We start from the raw sequence: 10,179 nt of genomic DNA on the forward strand, positions 1-10,179 counted from the left end.
CATATGCCTAAGCCAACCGACGAAACGAGCATGCGGGCGGGTGGGCGGGCACTACGTCGGCTAGAGAGACGTGATGCGCAAGCCGTGGATCGATAGGGTAGTAGGTGGGTTTAGGCACATCTTCATATTTCTGCATGCCAATGCCATTTTTATGGCTTGTAAATTCATACAACAGTCCCTTAAGCCTTCACGTGAAATTTCATGGCAAGACGACTCGTTTTCTATTTTTTACGATTTTTGAAACTTTTTGCGGTTCGGGATTTTTTAAAATTTTTTCAAAAGGAGTTTTAGCCCTAAACTTGGTAGATGTGATCCTTGTATTTTTTTTTGAATGCACAAAAAAATTCAGCTAAAAACTCGAAGTGTACAAGATTTTGTGACCATTTGAAAAAAGCGTCCCCATTTCAGACACTTTAATGGCTACTGGCAGCAAACCTGTAAAATCTCAAATGCTCATTAAGGGGGTGTGAGTTCTCGAGGTTTGGTGAAGGATAGGGGGCCAATATGAGGGCCAAGTACCAGCAACCATCGCACATAGTATGCACACACCCCCCGGCCCCCCGATCGTCGGAACCCTAATGCTGTCGGTCAGGTTCTCCGGCGATGCTCCGACGATGGTGCCCTAACGAAGAAAAATGCGGCACCAGCACATGCCCGAGCCCAGCATGTGCTGCTGCAACCCTCGGTCCGGTCCGATCTTAGACTGAAAATGAACTCCGTATGCTTAGACTAGGAATGAACTCTGTATGCCTAAGTCAACCCACGAAACGAGCGTGCGGGCGCTCAGCCGGCCAGAGGGGCAGGATGCGCAAGTCGGGGATCGGCCGGGTCCCCCTCTGTGTGCTGTCAATCCTGCTGCCACAACCCTCGATCCGGTCCTATCTTAGACTGGGAATGAACTTCGTATTCCTAAGCCAATTAACGAAACAAGCGGGTGGGCGGGCAAGCTTGCACTACGCCGGGCAAAGAGACGGGATGCGCAAGTCGTGGATCGATAGGGTGGTAGGTGGGTTTAGGCACATCTTCATATTTCTACGTGCCAATGCCTTTTTTATGGCTTGTAAATTCATAGAATGGTCCCTTAAGCCTTCACATGAAGTTTCATGGCAAGACGACTCGTTTTCTGTTTTTCATGATTTTTGAAACTTTTTGAGGTTCGGGATTTTTTAAAATTTTTTTGGAAGGAGTTTTGGTCCCAAAATTGGAAGACGTGATCCTTTTATTTTTGTTGGTATGCACAAAAAAATTCATCTAAAAACTCGAAGTGTACATGATTTTGTGACCATTTGAAAAATATGTCCCAATTTCAGACACTTTAATGGCTACTGGCAGCAAACCTGTAAAATCTCGAATGCTCTTTAGGGGGGTGTGAGTTCTCGACGTTTGATGAGGGATAGGGGGCCAATATAAGGGCCAAGTATGAGCACCCATCGCACATCAAGTGCGCACACCCCCCGGCCCCCTCGATCGTCGGAACCCCAATGCTGTCGGTCAGGTTCTCCGGTGATGCTCCAACAATGGTGCCTCATTGAAGAAAAATGCAGCACCAGCACATGCCCGAGCCCAGCATGTGCTGCCGCAACCCTCGATCCGGTCCGATCTTAGACTGGGAATGAACTCCATATGCTTAGACTGGGAATGAACTCCGTATGCCTAAGTTAACACATGAAACGAGCGTGCGGGCGCTCAGCCGGCCAGAGGGGCGGGATGCGCAAGTCGGGGATCGACCGGGTCCCCCTCTGCATGCTGTCGATCCTGCTGTCATAACCCTCAATCCGGTCTTATCTTAGACTGGGAATGAACTCCGTATGCCTAACCCAACCGACGATACGAGCGGGCGGGCAGGCGGGCAGGCGGGCACTAGCCGGCCCAAGGGGCGAGATGCGCAAGCCGACGATTGGCCGGGTCCCCCTCTGCATGCTACCGATCCTGCTACCACAACCCCCGATCTGGTCTGATCTTAGACTAGGAATGAACTCCGTATGCCTAAGCCGACCGACGAAACAAGTGGGCGGGCGGGCGGACGGAAACTACGCCGGCCAGAGAGACGGGATGCGCAAGCCATGGATCGATAGCGTGGTAGGTGGGTTTAGGCACATCTTCATATTTCTATGTTCCAATGCCATTTTTATGGCTTGTAAATTCATACAATGGTCCCTTAAGCCTTCACATGAAGTTTCATGGCAAGACGACTCGTTTTCTATTTTTCACGATTTTTTAAACTTTTTGTGGTTCGAGATTTTTTAAAATTTTTTCGGAAGGATTTTTGGCCCCAAACTTGGTAGACGTGATCCTTGTATTTTTGTTGGCATGCACAAAAAAATTTAGCTAAAAACTCAAAGCGTAAAAGATTTTGAGACCATTTGAAAAAAGTGTCCCCATTTCAGACACTTTAAAGGCTACTGGCAGCAAACCGGTAAAATCTCAAATGCTCTTTAAGGGGGTGTGACTTCTCAAGGTTGGATGTGGGATAGGGGGCCAATATAAGGGCCAAGTACCAGCACCCATCGCATATCATGTATGCACACACCCCCGACCCCTCCGATCGTCGGAACCATGATACCGCCGGTCAGGTTCTCCGATGTTGGTACCCCGGTGAATAAAAATACGGCACCAACACATGCCCAAGCCTAGCATGTGCTGCCGCAACCCTCGGTCTGGTTCGATCTTATACTGGGAATGAACTCCATATGCTTAGACTGGGAATGAACTCCGTATGCCTAAGTCAACCCACAAAACGAGCGTGCGGGCGCTCAGCCAGCCAGAGGGGCGGGATGCGCAAGCCGGGGATCGGCCGGATCCCCCTCTTCGTGCTACCGATCCTGCTGTCGCAATCCTTAATCCGATCTGATCTTAGACTGGGAATGAACTCCGTATGCCTAACCTAACCGACGAAACGAGCGGGCGGGCAGGCGGGCGGGCACTACGCCGACCAGAGAGACAGGATGCGCAAGCCGTGAATCGATAGGGTGGTAGGTGGGTTTAGGCACATCTTCATATTTCTATGTGTCAATGCAATTTTTATGGCTTGTAAATTCAAACAGTGGTCCCTTAAGCCTTCACGTGAAGTTTCATAGCAAGACGACTCGTTTTCTATTTTTCACGATTTTTGAAACTTTTTGCGGTTCGAGATTTTTTTAAATTTTTTTGGAAGGAGTTTTGGCCCCAAACTTGGTAGACGTGATCCTTGTATTTTTGTTGGCATGCACAAAAACATTCAGCTAAAAACTCGGAGTGTAAAAGATTTTGTGACCATTTGAAAAAACTGTCCCCATTTCAGACATTTTAATGGCTACTGGTAGCAAACCTGTAAAATCTCAAATGCTCTTTAAGGGGGTGTGAGTTATCGAGGTTTGATGAGGGATAAGGGGCCAATATAAGGGCCAAGTACCGGCACCCATTGCACATCATGTGCGCACACCCCCCAGCCCCTTTGATCGTTGGAACCCCAAAACCGTCGGTCAGGTTCTCCGGTGATGCTCCGGCGATGGTGCCCCGGTGAAGAAAATGTGGCAACAGCACATGCCCGAGCCTAGCATGTGCTATCGTAACCCTCGATCTGATTCGATCTTAGACTGGGAATGAACTCCATATGCTTAGACTAGGAATAAACTCTGTATGCCTAAGTCAACCCATTAAAAATGCGCGTGCGGGCGGTCAGCCAGCCAGAGGGTCGGGATATGCAAACCAGGGATCGGTCGGGTCACCCTCTGCATGCTGCTAATCCTGCTATCGCAACCCTTGGTCTGGTCTGATCTTAGACTGGGAATGAGCTCTGTATGCCTAAGCCAACCTACGAAACTAACGGGCGTGCGGGCGGGCGGGCACTACGTCGGCCAGAGAGACGGGATGTGCAAGCCGTGGATCGATAGGGTGGTAGGTGGGTCTAGGCACATCTTCATATTTCTGCCTTCCAATGCCATTTTTATGGCATGTAAATTCATACAATTGTCCCTTAAGCCTTTACGGTTCAAGATTTTTTAAAATTTTTTCGGAAGGATTTTTGGCCCCAAACTTGGTAGACGTGATCCCTGTATTTTTGTTGGCATGCACGAAAATATTCAGCTAAAAACTCGAAGTGTAAAAGATTTTGTGACCATTTGAAAAAAGTGTCCCCATTCCAGACACTTTAATGGCTACTGGCAGCAAACCTGTAAAATCTCAAATGCTCTTTGAGGGTGTTTGAGTTCTCAAGGTTTGATGAGGGATAGGGTGCCAATATAAGGGCCAAGTACCAGCACCCATCGCACATCATGTGTGCACCCCACCCCCGGCCCCCTCGATCACTGGAAACCCAATGCCGCCAGTCAGGTTCTCCGACGATGCTCCGGTGATGGTGCCCCGGTGAAGAAAAATGCTGCACCAGCACATGCCTGAGCCCAGCATCTGCTGTCACAACCCTTGGCTCGGTCCAATCTTAGACTGGGAAACAACTCCGTATGCCTAAGTCAACCCACGAAACGAGCGTGCTGGCACTCAGCCGGCCAGAGGGGTAGGATGCGCAAGCCGGGGATTGGTCAGGTCCCCCTCTACATGCTGTCGATCCTGCTGCCACAACCCTCAGTCCAGTCTGATCTTAGACTGGGAATGAACTCCATATGCCTAAGCCAACCGACAAAACGAGCGGGCGTGCGGACGGGTGGGCACTACACCGACCGGAGAGACGGGATGCGCAAGCCGTGGATCGATTGGGTGGTAGGTGGGTTTAGGCACATCTTCATATTTCTGCATGCGAATGCCATTTTTATGGCTTTTAAATTCATACAATGGTCCCTTCAGCCTTCACGTGAAGTTTCATGGCAAGACGACTCGTTTTCTATTTTCTATGATTTTTGAAACTTCTTGCGGTTTGGGATTTTTTAAAATTTTTTCGGAAGGAGTTTTGGCCCCGAACTTGGAAGACGTGATGCTTGTATTTTTTTGGCATGCACAAAAAAATTCAGCCAAAAACTGGAAGTGTACAAGATTTTGTGGCCATTTGAAAAAAATGTCCCCATTTCAGACACTTTAATGGCTACTGACAGCAAACCTGTAAAATCTCGAATGCTCTTTAAGGGGGTGTGAGTTCTCGAGGTTTGATGAGGGATAGGGGGCCAATAAAAGGGCCAAGTACCAGCACCCATTGCACATCATGTGCACACACCCCCCGGCCCCCCCGATCACCGGAACCCCAATGCCGCTGGTTAGGTTCACCGACGATGCTCCGATGATGGTGCCCCGATGAAGAAAAATACGGCACTAGCACATGCCCGTGCCCAGCATGTGCTGCCGTAACCCTCGGTCTAGTGCGATCTTAGACTAGGAATGAACTCCGTATGCTTAGACTGGGAATGAACTTCGTATGCCAAAGTTAACCCACGACATGAGCGTGCGGGCGCTCAACCAGCCAGAGGGGTGGGATGCGCAAGTCGGGGATCAACCGAGTCCCCCTCTGCGTGTTTCCAATCCTACTGTCGCAACCCTCAGTCTGGTCTGATCTTAGACTGGAATGAACTCCGTATGCTTAAGCCAACCGATGAAACGAGCTTGCGGGCGGGCGGGCACAATGCCGGCCAGAGAGACGGGATACGCAAGCCGTTGATCGATAAGGTGGTAGGTGGGTTTAGGCACATCTTCATATTTCTGCATACCAATGCTATTTTTATGGCTTGTAAATTCATACAATGGTCCCTTAAGCCTTCACGTGAAGTTTCATGCCAAGACGAATCATTTTCAATTTTTCATGATTTTTTAAACTTTTTACGGTTTGAGATTTTTTAAAATTTTTTTGCAAGGGGTTTTGGCCCCAAACTTGGTATACGTGATCCTTGTATTTTTATTGGCATGCACAAAAAAATTCAGCTAAAAACTCGAAGTGCACAAGATTTTGTGACCGTTTGAAAAAAGTGTCCCCATTCCAGACACTTTAATGGCTACTGGCAGCAAACCTGTAAAATCTCAAATGCTCTTTATGGAGGTGTGACTTCTCAAGGTTTGATGAGGGATAGGGGCCAATATAAGGGCCAAGTACCAGCACCCATCACACATCAAGTGCGCACACCCCCCTCGGCCCCCCCGATCGTCGGAACCCCAATGCTGTCGGTCAGGTTTTTCGGTGATGCTCCGACGATGCTACCCCGATAAAGAAAAATGCAAAACCAGCACATGCCCGAGCCCAGCATGTGCTGCCGCAACCCTCGATCCGGTCTGATCTTATACTGGGAATGAACTCTGTATGCTTAGACTGGGAATGAACGTTGTGTGCCTAAGTCAACCCACGAAACGAGCGTGCGGGCGCTCAACCGGCCAAAGGGGAGGGATGCGCAAGCCGGGGATCAACCGGGTCCCACTCTACGTGCTGCCGATCCTGCTACCGCAACCCTCAGTCCAGTTCAATCTTAGACTGGGAATGAACTCCGTATGCCTAAGCCAACCGACGAAACGAGCAGGCGGGCGGACGGGCACTACGTCGGCCAGAGAGACGGGATGCGCAAGCCGTTGATTGATAGGGTGGTAGGTGGGTTTAGGCACATCTTCATATTTCTACGTGCCAATGCCATTTTTATGGCTTGTAAATTCATACAATGGTCCCATAAGCCTTCATGTGAAGTTTCATGGCAAGACGACTCGTTTTCTATTTTTCACGATTTTCAAAACTTTTTATGGTTTGGGATTTTTTAAAATTTTTTCGGAAGGAGCTTTGGCCCCGAACTTGGTAGACGTTATCCTTGTATTTTTTTTGGCATGCACAAAAATATTCAGCTAAAAACTCGAAGTGTACAAGATTTTGTGACCATTTGAAAAAACTGTCCCCATTTCAGACACTTTACTGGCTATTGGCAGCAAACCAGAAAAATCTCAAATGCACTTTAAGGGGGTGTGAGTTCTCGAGGTTTGATGAGGGATAGGGGGCCAATATAGGGGCCAAGTACCAGCACCCATCGCACATCATCTGCGCAAACCCCCCGGCCCCCCGATCGTCGGAACCCCAATGTCGCCGGCCAGGTTCTCCGATGATGGTGCCCCGGCAAAGAAAAATACGGCACCAGCACATGCCCGAGACCAGCATTTGTTGCCAAAACCCTCGGTCTGGTCCGATCTTAGACTGGGAATGAACTTCATATGCTTAGACTGGGAATGAACTCCGTACGCCTTAGTCAACCCACGAAACGAGCGTGCGGGCGCTCAGTCGGCCAGAGAGGCAGGATGCGATACCCGAGGATCGACCGGGTCCCCCTCTTCGTGCTGCCGATCCTGTTGCCACAACCATCGGTTCGATCCGATCTTAGACTGGGAATGAACTCTGTATGCCTAATCCGTCCGACGAAACGAGCGGACTGGCAGGCAGGCACTACGTCGACCAGGGAGACGGGATGCGCAAGCCGTGAATCGATAGGGTGGTAGGTGAATTTAGGCACATCTTCATATTTTTGCATGCCAATGCCATTTTTATGGCTTGTAAATTCATACAATGGTCCTTTAAGCCTTCACGTGAAGTTTCATGGCAAGACGACTCGTTTTCTCTTTTTCACGCTTTTCAAAATTTTTTACGGTTTGGGATTTTTTAGAATTTTTTCGGATGGAGTTTTGGCCCTGAACTTGGTAGACAAGATCCTTGTATTTTTGTTGGCATGCAAAAAAAAATTCAGCTAAAAAATCAAAGTGTACAAGATTTTGTGACCATTTGAAAAAAATGTCCCCATTTTAGACACTTTAATGGCTACTGGCAGCAAACCTGTAAAATCTCAAATGCTCTTTAAGGGGTGTGAGTTCTCGAGGTTTGATAAGGGATAGGGGGCCAATATAAGGGCCAAGTACCAGCACCCATCGCACATCATGTGTGCACACCCCCATGGCCCCCCCGATCATTGGAACCCCAATGCCGTCGGTCAGGTTCTCCGGTGATGGTGCCCCAGTGAAGAAAAATGCAGCACCAGCACATGCCTGAGCCTAGCATGTGCTACCGCAACCCTCGGTCTGATTCGATCTTAGACTGGGAATGAACTCCGTATGCTTAGACTAGGAATGAACTCCATATGCCTAAGTCAACCCATGAAAAGAGCGTGCGGGCGCTCAACCGGCCAGAGGGGAAGGATGCGCAAGTCGGGGATCGGTCGGGTCCCCCTCTGCATGCTATCGACCCTACTGTCGCAACCCTTGATCTGGTTCAATCTTAGACTAGGAATGAACTCCGTATGCCTAAGCCAACTGACGAAATGAGTGGGCGGGTGGGTGGGCGGGCACTACGCCGGCCAGAGAGACGGGATGCGCAAGCCATGGATCGATAGGGTGGTAGGTGGGTTTAGGAACATCTTCATATTTCTGCATGCCAATGCCATTTTTATGGCTTGTAAATTCATACACTGGTCCCTTAAGTCTTCACGTGAAGTTTCATGGTAGGACGACTTGTTTTCTCTTTTTTATGATTTTTGAAACTTTTTGCGGTTCGGGATTTTTTAAAAATTTTTCAGAAGGATTTTGGCCCCAAACTTGGTAGACATGATCCTTATATTTTTTTTGGCATGCACAAAAAAATTCAGCTAAAAACTGAAAGTGTACAAGATTTTGTGACCATTTGAAAAAAGTGTCCCCATTTCAGACACTTTACTGGCTACTCGCAGCAAACCTGTAAAATCTCAAATGCTCTTTAAAGGGGTGTGAGTTCTCGAGGTTTGATGAGGGATAGGGGGCCAATACAAGGGCCAATTACCAGCACCCATCACACATCATGTGTGCACACCCCCCGGTCGCCCCGATCGTCGGAACGCTAATGTCGTCGGTCAGGTTCTCCGGCGATGCTCCGACGATGGTGCCTCGGCGAAGAAAAATGCGGCACCAGCACATGGCCGAGGCCAGCCTGTGCTGCCGCAACCCTCGGTCCGGTCCGATCTTAGATTGGGAATGAACTCCGTATGCTTAGACTGGGAATAAACTCCGTATACCTAAGTCAACCCACAAAATGAGCGTACGGGTGGTCAGCCTGCCAAAGGGGCCGGATGCGCAAGTCGGGGATCGACCGGGTCCCCCTTTACGTGTTGCCGATCTTACTACCACAACCTTCGGTCCGGTCCAATCTTAGACTGGGAATGAACTCCGTACGCCTAAGCCAACCAACGAAACGAGCGGGCAGGAGGGCACTATGTCGGCCAGAGAGACGGGATGCACAAGCCGTGGATCGATAGGGTGGTAGGTAGGTTTAGGCAGATCTTCATATTTTCACATGCCAATGCCATTTTTATGGCTTGCAAATTCATACAATGGTCCTTTAAGCCTTCACGTGAAGTTTCATGGCAAGAAGACTCGTTTCTATTTTTCACGATTTTCAAAACTTTTTTCAGTTCAGGATTTTTTTAAATTCTTTCGGAACGAGTTTTGGCCCCAAACTTGGTAGATGTGATCCTTGTATTTTTTCTGGCTTGCACAAAAAAATTCAGCTAAAAACTTGAAGTGTACAAGATTTTGTGACCATTTGAAAAAAGTGTCCCCATTTCAAACACTTTAATGGCTACTGGCAGCAAACCTGTAAAATTTCAAATGCTCTTTAAGGGGGTGTGATTTCTCGAGGTTTGATGAGGGATAGGAGGCCAATATAGGGGCCAAGTACCGGCACCCATCGCACATCATGTGCGTACACCCCCCGGCCCGCCCGATCGTTAGAACCCCAATGCTGTCGGTCAAGTTCTTCGGTGATGCTCCGGCGATGGTGCCCCGACGAAGAAAAATACGGCACCAGCACAAGCTCGAGCCCAGCATGTGCTATTGCAACACTCGATCCGGTCTGATCTTAGACTGGGAATGAACACCGTATGCTTAGACTGGGAATAAACTCCGTATGCCAAAGTCAACCCACGAAGCGAGCGTGCGGGCACTCAGCCGGCCAGGGATCGATCGGGTCCCCCTCTGCGTGCTGCCAATCCTACTGTCATAACCCTCGATTCGGTCTGATCTTAGACTGGGAATGAACTCCGTATGCCTAAACCAACCAACAAAACGAGCGAGCGAACGGGCGGCTGGGCACTACTCCGGCCAGGGAGACGGGATGCTCAAGCCGTGGATCGATAGGGTAGTAGGTGGGTTTAGGCACATCTTCATATTTTTGCATGCCAATGCCATTTTTATCGCTTCTAAATTCATACAATGGTCCCTTAAGCCTTCACGTGAAGTTTCATGGCAAGACGACTCGTTTTCTATTTTTCACGA

The sequence above is a fragment of the Durio zibethinus genome, chromosome 1 (assembly GCF_047325235.1).
Source record: "Durio zibethinus cultivar Kanyao isolate XHJ-2024 chromosome 1, ASM4732523v1, whole genome shotgun sequence".
NCBI lineage: Eukaryota > Viridiplantae > Streptophyta > Magnoliopsida > Malvales > Malvaceae > Durio > Durio zibethinus.